Raw genomic sequence first — 11,084 nt, 5'->3', positions numbered from 1 at the left:
GCTGCTCATCCTGAAATAGAGATCAGTTGGCACTTGAACTTGGGGAGCCTTATTCCACAGGCAAAGGAAGTGCTGCAGCGGGAGATCAAAGCCTGCCCTGGCTCCATCGCTGCATGCTGACCTAATGCGATGATCAGCTGAGACTCATAACAGAGCAGGAAAATTAGCATTAATCACAGTTACACAGCCTTAAATAGGAAGCAAGGCCTTATGTAGTTAACTCCAGCACCCCAGTATCAGCAGTCAAGCTGGACCCAGGGGAAGGCAGAGAGAGAAAGCCAGGTAGCAGCCTGCTGAGATGTGGAAGCAACTAATCCCGAGTCCTCGTTCATGTCAACTGTAGCAGGAGGTGAAGTGGCCACAGGGCTCTGGACGCACTTACTGGATGTTGGGCTTCAGAGTTCCCTTCTGGAAATGGTGCAGGACGAGAGGTGGCTTTCAGGGCACCGCAGCATGTCACACTCAGGCCAGGCCTCAAAAAGGGAGATGGAGACCAAAGAGGAACTGCAGCAAGCAGAGGAGATAGCACTATGCACAAGGCCTAGAGGGGCCAGGGCTGGACTGCATCCACTGTGAGCAAAGGAGGGAGGCTGTGGGGGGATGTACTGCAAGGCTCGCTCATTTCCTTCTTGGCCGAAAACACTGTGTTTAAAGGCACCTAGAAAGAGGAGTCGTCTCCGTGTGAGAGAGGGAGCAGCTTTGCCCCTTTCTTACGCAGTCTAACATAGTGATTGGTTTTTTTGGCCAGCCCTGCACATTGAGCAGTGTCGGCACTAAGCTGCCCACAGGAACATCCATGTCCCTACCCTGAGTGGAACTCAATCAGGTGTCTGAGTTGTTCACATTATTCCCTCTCATGTGCATTACGTTGCATTTATCAGCCCTGAATTCCCTTTCCCATCATGTTGCCCATTCCCCTGGCTTGGGTCAGTCCCTCTGAAGTTCCTCAGCTTCCAATAGCCTTAACAAATCTACAGAATTTGGTGTCATCTGCAAATATCAGCTTCCCCACCCTGTTCCAGCACATTAATTATTACATTAATCATAGAATATCAGGGTTGGAAGGGACCTCAGGAGGTCATCTAGTCCAACCCCCTGCTCAAAGCAGGACCAATCCCCAATTAAATCATTCATATTCACCATCCTCTCCCTGGTACCGAGTTGCCAACCTTACGCATTCAGGAAAGATGAGTCCATTCAAAAAATATGGATCAAAATCATAATTGTTTAAAAGATAACAAAGGTTCAGTCCTTTGCTTTCTGAGTTCTGAGCCCGTAGGGTGCACTCGGGTCCAGTTTGCAGCCTTTTCTCAACCACCAAGAAACTAGACACTCTTTTTTTTTTTTTTTTTTTTAAAGAATCCATCTGGTTCTTACCTGGTCATATGCCTCCTGGAGCCTCGGATTACCTGCTGGGAGCCTTTGGCCAAGAACAAAACGGACCCTTTATTCCTGCTGTTCACTGTCTCAGCCAGCACGGCCGAACTGGCTCGGGCAGGGTGCCCTGTGTGCAGGGAGAGGGGTGGAGGACACTTGCGGGGAGGAGCAGCCAGTCGCTGGTGGGGTGGAGAGGCTTGGCAGAGGATGCACCCTGCGAACAGGCATGGCAGGCTCTGGAGGCTGGGGCAGAGTTGGGCTGCATCTGGAAGTGGACCCCGAAAATTGAGAGGGGCGGAGAGGGGGGATCTGGCTAGTCCGAGGAGGAGCGGGATGCTCCGGGTGCTGCCCCCAAGGCAGGGGGAGGGACGGAATGCTGGGGCTGGAAGCTTCCTTGTCAGTTGGGCCTGAACCTTCTTCCCCCATCCCCCGCCTCCCTGGGAGGCCATTGTGACGAGACCCCCGCCCGGGGGAGGGGGGCAGGACCCCACGGAGGAGGCGATGGGGGCTAGTGCCCCCGGGGGAGGGGGGCAGGACCCCATGGAGGAGGCGATGGGGGCTAGTGCCCCCGGGGGAGGGGGCAGGTCCCCACAGAGGAGGTGATGGGGGCTAGCGCCCCCAGGGGAGGCAGTGGTACAAGGCTTTCCCCGTCAATGGCAGATGACCAGAGGGGGTCCCTGTGAGGGGGCCGCGCCAGGATCAGTGAGCACGTCCCTGGGGGTCCCTGTGTGGGGGCTGCGCAGATCTCAGTGAGCGCGTCCCTGGGGGTCCCTGTGTGGGGGCCACAGCAGGCTCGGTGAGCGCGTCCCCTGGGGGTCCCTGTGTGGGGGCTGGGCCGGGCTGGGTGAGCGCATCCCCGGGGTCCCTGTGTGGGGGTCAGGCCGGGCTTTGGGAGTGCATCCCTGGGAATCCCTCTCTGGGGGTCGGGCAGGGCTCAGTGAGTGCATCCCCGGGGGTCTCTGTGTGGGGGCTGGGCCGGGCTGGGTGAGCGCGTCCCCGGGGGTCCCTGTGTGGGGTACGGGACAGGCTCTTGATCGTGCCTCCGGGGGTCCCTGTGTGGGGGTCCCTGTGTGGAGGATGGGACGGGCTCGTGAGCGTGTCCCGGGGGTCCCTGTGTGGGGGACCCTGTGTGGGGGCTGGGCCAGGCTCAGTGAGTGCATCCCCGGGGGTCCCTGTGTGGGGGCCGGGCCGGGCTGGGTGAGCGCGCCCCCGGGGGTCCCTGGGGGGGGCCGGCTCGGTGAGCGGTTCCTGTGGGGGCCGGGCTGGGCCGCAGCTGGGGCGGGGGTCCGGCTCGGCGGGCGCTAGGGCCGCGCGGGAGCCGCGCGGCGCTCGGCGGCTCGGGCTCCGCGGGCGGGGCTGTGCGGCTCAGTGCTGCAGTGGAGGCGGCGGAGCTGCGGGCGGAGGCCGCGCCGGGCAGGGCAGGAGGCGGCGGCGGAGAGGGGGAGCGCGGCGGCGGCGGGAGCGGCGGCGGCGGCGGCTCCCGGGGGAGGTCCAGGCCCGGGACTGGCCGAGGTAGGAGCGGGCCCCAGGCGGCAGCGGCAGCGGCAGCGGCAGCGGCGGCGGGGGGGGGCCGCTTCCCCGGGGCCGATCCTCCCCTTCTCCGCCCCCGGGTGGGGGCGGTGCCATGGGGGCAAGCGGGCACGGAGCTGGGGGCACCCGGGCATGGGGACGGGGGGCTGGCAGAGCCCGCACCAGCTGCAGCCGCCCCCTCCCGGGCTGCATGGGCCATGCGCCGCAGCCCCCCCTCTCCCCCCCGCCGCTTGTTGCATTTTATGTGCCTGCAAAGAAATCTGCCCTAGATGTTGCATTGCCCCCCCCCTTGCTTTTTCGGCAGTCGGTGCCCCTTCCTCCTCCCAAGTTCGGGTGCCCCCGACCCCACTGCCCACAGATCGATGGGGGGAAAAGCGGTTGGTACTCAGGGCTACCCCCCTGCCTTGCACCCGGACTCCCCGATTTGCGTACACGGGGGGCACACGAACTTGTGATCCCTGGGGGGGCTGTGGGGGGAGATAGCCCCCTGATCAATTAATGAGCCGTCAACTCTATCCCCTGAGGTGGAGATGCAGCTTTTGCATTGAATATTGGGGGGGGGCACCCAGATCCCCTCTTCTGTGTGGGGGTTTCCTTTATTTCACGTACGTTTGCAGACGTGTCTCGGCTGCAGTGCATTGCTCCCGGGTATTATTTTTTTTCAGCCGTGCGTTGGGTTTTGTAAAAAAATAAGATGGGGGAGGAGAAGGGTGGGCACGGTTCCAGGGCAAGGAAATAATCCCCCTCCCCCTCCCGCAAACCCTTCTGTGAAGTGGAATGTAGAGCCGGGTTTGCAGGAGGGTGGTATGGAGGGCAAAGCAGAGAAGCAGGAAAAATGGCAGCCTGGCATGACCCTCCTTCTCTCGCATTTCCCCCCTCCCCCTTGCTGTCCTGTGCCCTCCAGAGAAGGGGGCTTTAGGACACAGGCTGCAGCCTGGGGGGTTCCTGTCAGGGAGTCAGGATGGGAGGAGATAAGGCGGTTCTGCAGACAAGCTGCAGGGGTGTAAGGCACTGGTTGAGGGTAGGGATGGGGGGGATTGCTCTGATCTGCTGGGAGAGGAATCCATCCCTGGGGAGCGGGTCCCTGTGCACCCCCACCTGTGGCTTGATCTATGTGTGTGGAAGGTAGGAAACCCCTTGAGTTTGGGCGGGAGCTGCTGCTCTGCCGTTGGATTGTGCCTGCCAAGGGCCAGGACCAGGGTGCAGGGAGGGGTCATTCCCCAGGCTCTGCTAGCAGCATTCTCTTGCTCTGGAGCTTTGCTGAGGGGATGGCAGGAAACCTGCCCCCTCTCCCCCACCAGATACTGAGGCCAGGCCAGGGAGGGTATGGTGCACTGTAAGGAAGGTGGAGGGTGGTGGTTGGTTTTTTTGGGGGGGGAGGGGGGGAAGAGAAGGGAGGATTCTTCTCCTCCATCCCATCATCAAGCCCAAGCCCAGGGGAGTGTTAGTGGGACAGAGACCCTGCAAGGGGCAGAGGAAGCTCCTGCGTCCCTGGCTGGATTTGGAGGAGCCAGGGTGGTTCACAGCCCCCGATGAAGCTGGGTCTCTTCTCCTCCCTGTGAAGAGCTGGGTGCAGACGTGTCCTTGAACGCTTTGCATCTGCACTGATGAAGGGCAAGGCATCACAGCTGGGATTTGGGGGAAGGAGGGAGGCTGCATCGTGGATCTGGCCCCCTCCCCAGCACATACACACTCACTGCAGGGGAATTGCCTCCGTGGGGCCATTTAATCAGCCCCACAAATTAGCCCTTCTAAAACTCGCTCCCTTCCCTCCTGCCTGTGCCTCTTTCTTCCCTGCATTGCCTGCTTGGCTGGTTTATCATCCCGGGCCTGGCAGAGGGCCAGGCCCCATCCCCTCCCCCCGGGGCTCTCTTTTCTCCAGCCTTTGGGCCGGGATCTGGCTGGCGGTGTGTGGGGGGAGAAGACACTGTGAAAATCTCTATTCCCCCCCACCCCAAGTTCTCTTGTCTTTTTATTTGGAAATGGCCTCCCTCCCTCTTTTCCATCCTCATCGGCAAGGCTGGGCTGCCTGTATTGTGACAAGGGCTTTGCAGCTCCCTCCAAACACAAGAAGCCTAGAGAGGTTTTGCAAGGCAGGCTGGCAGCTGAGATGTGCATGTTACTCATTCCCTGCACACAAGTGTCATTGACTTAGCCTGCCCATCTGTGTGTGTATGTGTGTGCGCGCCCGTGCGTGTGTCTGTTTCTCTTGCGCTCTCATCTGTCACTTGGGAGGGACAAACTCCTATGGGATCTGCATAGAGATTCTTTTTCTTATACACAGTCATTTCAAAATGATCTTTATCAAACACTTGCCCTGCTGGGGGAGGGAGCACTGCTACCTTTAGCCTCTGAAAGCTCTCAGTCCAGGATTGGGGCAAAGGGGGGAAGTTGGCATGCTGTTTAATCTCCAGGAAACTTGTTTAAGGGGGGTGCCGTTATGCAGAAATATTGGGAAATGCACTAAAGATCCACTTTGAAGCCCCATCTATAAATTCAGGGTTTTGAGTGTTTGCAAGACTGTCTGGTTTATTTTCCGCCTGATGATTTTGCTGGCGAAGAATAGTCAGATGTCCAGCTAGAATGGGAAAAAATCAAACTGTAAGTCATTAGAGGCTGGGTAGTTTGGTCTCATACATACAGGAGCGAAGTTCATCTTTTGTATTGATTGTGCTAGTTTTCATCCATTGACCTGTTTCCTTCTGTAAGTACAATGCAAAAATCTATATGGAGAAAGAAAGGGTTCTTCATGGCTTGGAATTGAGGCCTAAAAGATCTGTATCTGCTTATGACGTGTACAGTTACCACAGACTTCCCTAGCTGTCTCTTTTTATGTTTATTGATGAGATAAGTTCAAGTTAGTGATGCCTTTTTTTCAGTGTTTGAGTGTGTGTGTGTCTTTGAGCAAGTGAAATTTTCCTCTTAGCCTAGTTCCTCTTTTTTTCTTCCCTTTGTGCTGTGTAGATGGCACCACAATGGTTGGTTTTACTATATTTGCATTGCTTTGCTAAGTGGATGATTGCAGAAATAAACCAAGAGGTCAGTGGCTATGTTTTGGTGAACGGCTTGCAGCCCAGTAACCTTTGGAGAGCCTAGGCTTTGAAAACACATAGTGCTGTACATATGTGTATATTTTTAACTTCGCTGCTTATACGGGCCTGGAGTACCATTTAGAGAGGCAAGGTTTCTGTCTAAAATCCTATGGAAGGAGAAGGCCTGGAAATTTGTAAGCAAATTCTTCAAATCCAGTGGCTGTGAAGTTCTTGACAATAATGGAAGAGGAATTGACCTTTTTGTGTTTAGTAACTGCTCTCAATAACTCTTCACACATGCAATAGCCTTTCATGCTGAGTCAGCTCAAAACTTCCTAGCAGGAGTCTTTTTTCTTAAAATGAAATGTCCACAAACATCTCTAGGAAATAATGGATACCCATATATAACACTTGACTAAGGGCTTGCAAGCAGGTCTATAGTAGAGTGGCAGTGGGATTAGAGTCCAAACAATGTTTCCTTAGCTGCTTAAATAATCTCTAAATTTATAAGTGTCTTAAAAACATCTCTCTGGGTTGGTTGGAATGAAAGCAGAGCCAAAATGATTTAGTTCCTAACTTCATTCTCAGGGAAACGGGCTGGGTAAAACCCTGGAGGGATGTTTGCTTTTAAAAAGTTGGCAGAATCCACTAATTTGATCCTGCTTTGCAAAGTATTTTTGAGGGTGGGCACCACCCCTTTCACCATAGCACCTCCCATTGCTTAATGTATTTTGTTTGTTTTTGGTATTTTACACAACGGATACGTGAAGCTCTGCTTCTGGGCAGCAACTCCGGGAACCTCAGGTGATTTAACATTCATTCTGCATAGTCCTAAAAATATCACTTCACAATTATGCATCACTGCTTGATTGCTTCCGTGCTAGCATCTCCCCACACTTATACCAAACCATGGGCTGGCTTTTTCCTTGCCCTTTGTTACAATTGGGGTTCTTCTAACCTACAGCATCCCTGCTTTGCTCAGTCTACGGTTCTCCTAATCTTCTTAGTGCATGCTTGAGAACAGTTTGAGAGGTTTCACTTATAAATCCCTTGAGTGTCTCCGAACAGCTAAGGTCAATGGTAGAAAGTAGATCTGGCTGCAGTTCTCGTGTATTGGTGGTGATGTAACAGAAAGGGGTGCCCTGCTTTCTGCTCTGGGCTTCTTTGAGCCTGTGGCAGAACTGAAAAGGAAAGTGAACTGGCACAGTGATGCTCTTTATTACCCTGATGAGTGTGTTTAATTTTCCATGTGGAGTCGGCTGTTTTGATGTATGGCATGTGTTTTGTGTGGGGGTTGAACAGAACTAGCTACATGTAAACAGTGAAATGTTTCATACTTCTGAGTGCAGTTTTCTAGAGAACAAATAGTAGAGCTTGGGACCAAGTTGTTCCTGAATTTTCTTGTAGATTTTAGGCTGTTTAGTTTTTTAAATGAAGGTATTCTTGACGTACTAACCAGAAACTTCTCTAGCAGCCATTCCGTTAGTGTTGGGGTGGGTGGGGGAGGGCTGGGAGACTTCCAGGGACATGTGAAGCAAATGTTTCCTAGATTCATAGAGTTTAAGGTCTGATCAACTAGTCTGGCCATTGAATTTCACTCAGATACCTCCCTGTGTGCTGAGCCCAGTGACTTGTGTTTGGGTAAAAAGCAGATACCTTCCATAAAGAAGTCAGATTGGAAGCCATCAAGAGAGACAGAATCCACCACTTCCGTAATCCCCCTCACTCTTAAAAATAGTGCCTTATTTCTCATTTGAATTTGCTTGGCTTCAGTTTCCCGCCTCCAGTTCTTGTTTTGCTTTTCTCAGGTAGTGTGAAGAGCCCTTTAGTACCCAATATTGTCTCCCTGTGAAAGCACTTATACCCTGTAATCAACTGACCTCTGTTTGAAACGCTAACCAGATTGAGCTCTCTAAGTCTCTCACTGCAGGGTGTTCTCGTTCACCCTCTGATAATTTTTGTGGCTCTTTCCTACATTCTTTCAAATTGTTCAGCATCCTTTTTAAAACGTAGATACCAGAACTGTGCACAGTATTCCAACACTGGTCTCAGCGGTGTTGTACACATGTGAAATCACCTCCCTGCCCTACCCTCCAGATGACATTAGCTCTATTTGCCTCAGCATCACACTGGGAGTTCACACTGTTCACCATCACAGTGTTCAGTTGCTTGTGCACTGTGGTCCCTAAATGCTTTTCAGTCCCTGTTTTCCGGAATATATTCTCCCATTCTGTAGCGATGGCCTGCATTCCTTCTTCCTAGATGCATAACTTTACATTATTTTCACAGTGTAGGAGAGGATCTTGACTACTTAGGTTACAGTACAGGAGAAAAGAAAGTCTTGTTGTGTAGAATAACTTTCCATCGGGCTAGTTTTGGGACCTTTGCCGTATCCTTCTCCTTTCCGTCTAGTCTGTTGCTGAGAACCAGCCATTCCCTCCAACATACCTGTTTTTCTGTGTATTTTCACCTGAGGTGCATGCTGTCACTGTCCCCGGCACTTGGCAGAGTTGATGATCTGTTTTTGCTGGGTATAGTGTGAAGTTTCATATAGCACTCTGTGAAGGTAGAAGCCAAATACAAATAGAGATTTTGACTCCTTTGCCTAACACAGACTTGTAATTTTGAATAATAAGCAAAATATCTGACCATAGAAGTTTCTAATGAGCTAAGTGTGTTTAACTGGATCAAGCCAATACTTTTATTATCCATGACAATGAATTTATTACAGCCATCTGTTGGGAGTAATAGCATAGGTGATGCTATCACTTCTAAACCATTAGCCCTGAACATTTTTGACAAATATGGCTATGATTTTTTCTGTAGAACTTTCTCTTCTCAGCCTTGTTGTGGTGGAAAGAGAGACTCTCTCTCCCAATTGCCTTCTTTTCTGAATGTCAAGAGTTGTGGTTTGCAGCATCATTTAGTTGTTGAGACCATTTTGGTCGCTGACTTCAGGTTTTAAGGAGGGATGGATTTGTTTGCTGCTTGCCTGGGAGACCTCCAAGGAAAGCTCAGGTGCAGTAGGTGCCGACTCCGGGTAGAGTCACAGAGGATCAGGGCTGGAAGGGACCTCGGGAGGTCACCTAGTCCCACCCCCTGCTCAAAGCAGGACCAATCCCTGACTAAATCATCCCAGCCAGGGCTTTGTCAAGCCTGACCTTAAAAATGAGGGCACCACTAGGTACCACTCTTGCCTCTGAGTCAAGACTCAGTGAACGCTGCAGTGGAGGGGGTGGTAGTGACTCAAAGTAGTTAGCATTCGTCTCGCTGAGTCAGTGCTCAGCAAATGCCCAGGTGTGATTTAGGGACTGCTGGATGGTTGTTGGTGGCTCAGTAGGTGTCTCTTGTTCCTGAGTCAATTCTGAACTAATGCTCCAGGTTGGGGGTGGGGAAGGAGGGACTGTGCTGTCACAGGGGGTGTTGGTGACTCAAAGTAACAATAATCACACTTTGCAACACTTGTCATGTTTCAAGTGCTTTGGACAGTTTCCCTAATGATTCCTCACAGCACCCGGAAAGCCCCCTGTTTTTACAGGTGCAAAGTGCACCTGTCTAAGCGCTAGGTGGCCCTTGCCCCCCATGTCTGTGCTGCACCACGGTGCCAGGTACGTGTGACGTGCACTGTGTTAGCAGAGGTGCTGTCTTTCACATGAGGAGTGAAGCTCCGGTCTTTGTGGTCATTAAAGGTCGCTGGGCAGGGTGTCATTTCTGTGTCATGGCCAAGTGCTGGCTTGGGTAAGGTAACTGCACGCTGGCATACCTCAAATTCTGCAGGTAGTGTCAGAGCGAAGAAGCAGCTACCTTCAGTTGCTGGGGGGCAAGGGAGGACTGTGTGTGTATTTGTATCAGGGGGTAGCCGTGTTAGTCTGTATCCACAAAAACAACAAGGAGTCCGGTGGAACTCCCATGAAAGCTTATGCTCAAATAAATCTGCTAGTCTTTAAGGTGCCACCGGACTCCTTGTTGTTTTTGTGTATTTGTAAACATAGTCTGGAGGTGGCTGCATTTCAGCGATCTGTGCACACTGCATGTGTCTATGAAAGGGCCTTGGGGTCCCGGTCTTCGGGATGAAGCTTGCCCTCATTATTAATAGCTGGAGCAGGAGGCTCGTGAGCTCTCCTCTTTGAAATGACTTGAAATAAAATGCCTGTTAGGTCTCTGCGAGTTCCCAGCATGTGATCAGGCTGAAGCACCCTGACAGCAGGACTTGAGGAGTCCTTAATAAACCCTGGTTTGTCAGCACTGTGTGTATCATAGAAGGTAACCCACTTTAAACAACTCTGCCGTCAGTGGGAGTGACTGGCAGGTCCCATACAAGCTCTGCCTTGTGGGAGAAGTGCGGTAAATTTTCTTCCCCACTTGCCTTCAGTTGTAAGGTCAGACTGAGCTGTTAAATACAGGAGCAGAGGAACGTGCAGACAGAGTCCTTCCCTACACTTCAAAGGCAGGCGCTGGTGCGTGAGTGGGAGAGCCAAGCAGGTGGCAAGGAGAGGATTAATTTGAGATCAAGCTTTGAGACCTGCTGTATTAACTGGGTGAAACTCTTCCAGTTTGCAAGCTTCTGCTCAGCCTTTGCTAAATGCTCCAGTAATAAATCTGGGTGCTAGCGCACAGGAGGAGAAGTGCGTGCTGCCATCAGGAGAGCGAGCTCTTGTTGTGGGAGCAGTGGAGGAGCTCACTGACTTGGGTAAGGTTATTCAGAGAGCTTGGGACCGAGGCAAGGCTGCTGTGAATGGGCCACTTCTGAAGGCCCCACAGGTTCCACACTGAATGTGTGTAGCCTGCTTCAGTCGTGTTTCTTTGCACGTTTAGAGGTAAGGAACATTGTGTGGACCTTGTCAAACCTCCTTTAGACAGAGATGCAGGATCCCTCGCTGGTTGGACAGGGAGTCCACTCCCTCACGGGGCTCACAGCAGCAGCTTGTGATTACTAGGGGAAAGAGGGGTGTTTGCACTCCGCTGTAATGGAGGGACAGTGGCTCACTTTGAAAAAGAGTGTTTGTCTTTATTTAAAGCTCAGCAGAGGGCAAAGGGAGAGGTTAGTTGGTGAGGCTGTCGAGGGATGGGGGCGGGGAGGAGGCTTTCATTGCTGGTTGTTCCCGGTGCTCCCCCTTGCATATTCCCCATCTGCCTGGTGTTTCT

This window comes from Natator depressus, chromosome 3 (assembly GCF_965152275.1).
Source record: "Natator depressus isolate rNatDep1 chromosome 3, rNatDep2.hap1, whole genome shotgun sequence".
Classification (NCBI taxonomy): domain Eukaryota; kingdom Metazoa; phylum Chordata; order Testudines; family Cheloniidae; genus Natator; species Natator depressus.
The sequence above is the reverse complement of the archived record's forward strand: the minus strand, read 5'-3'. Positions refer to the sequence as shown.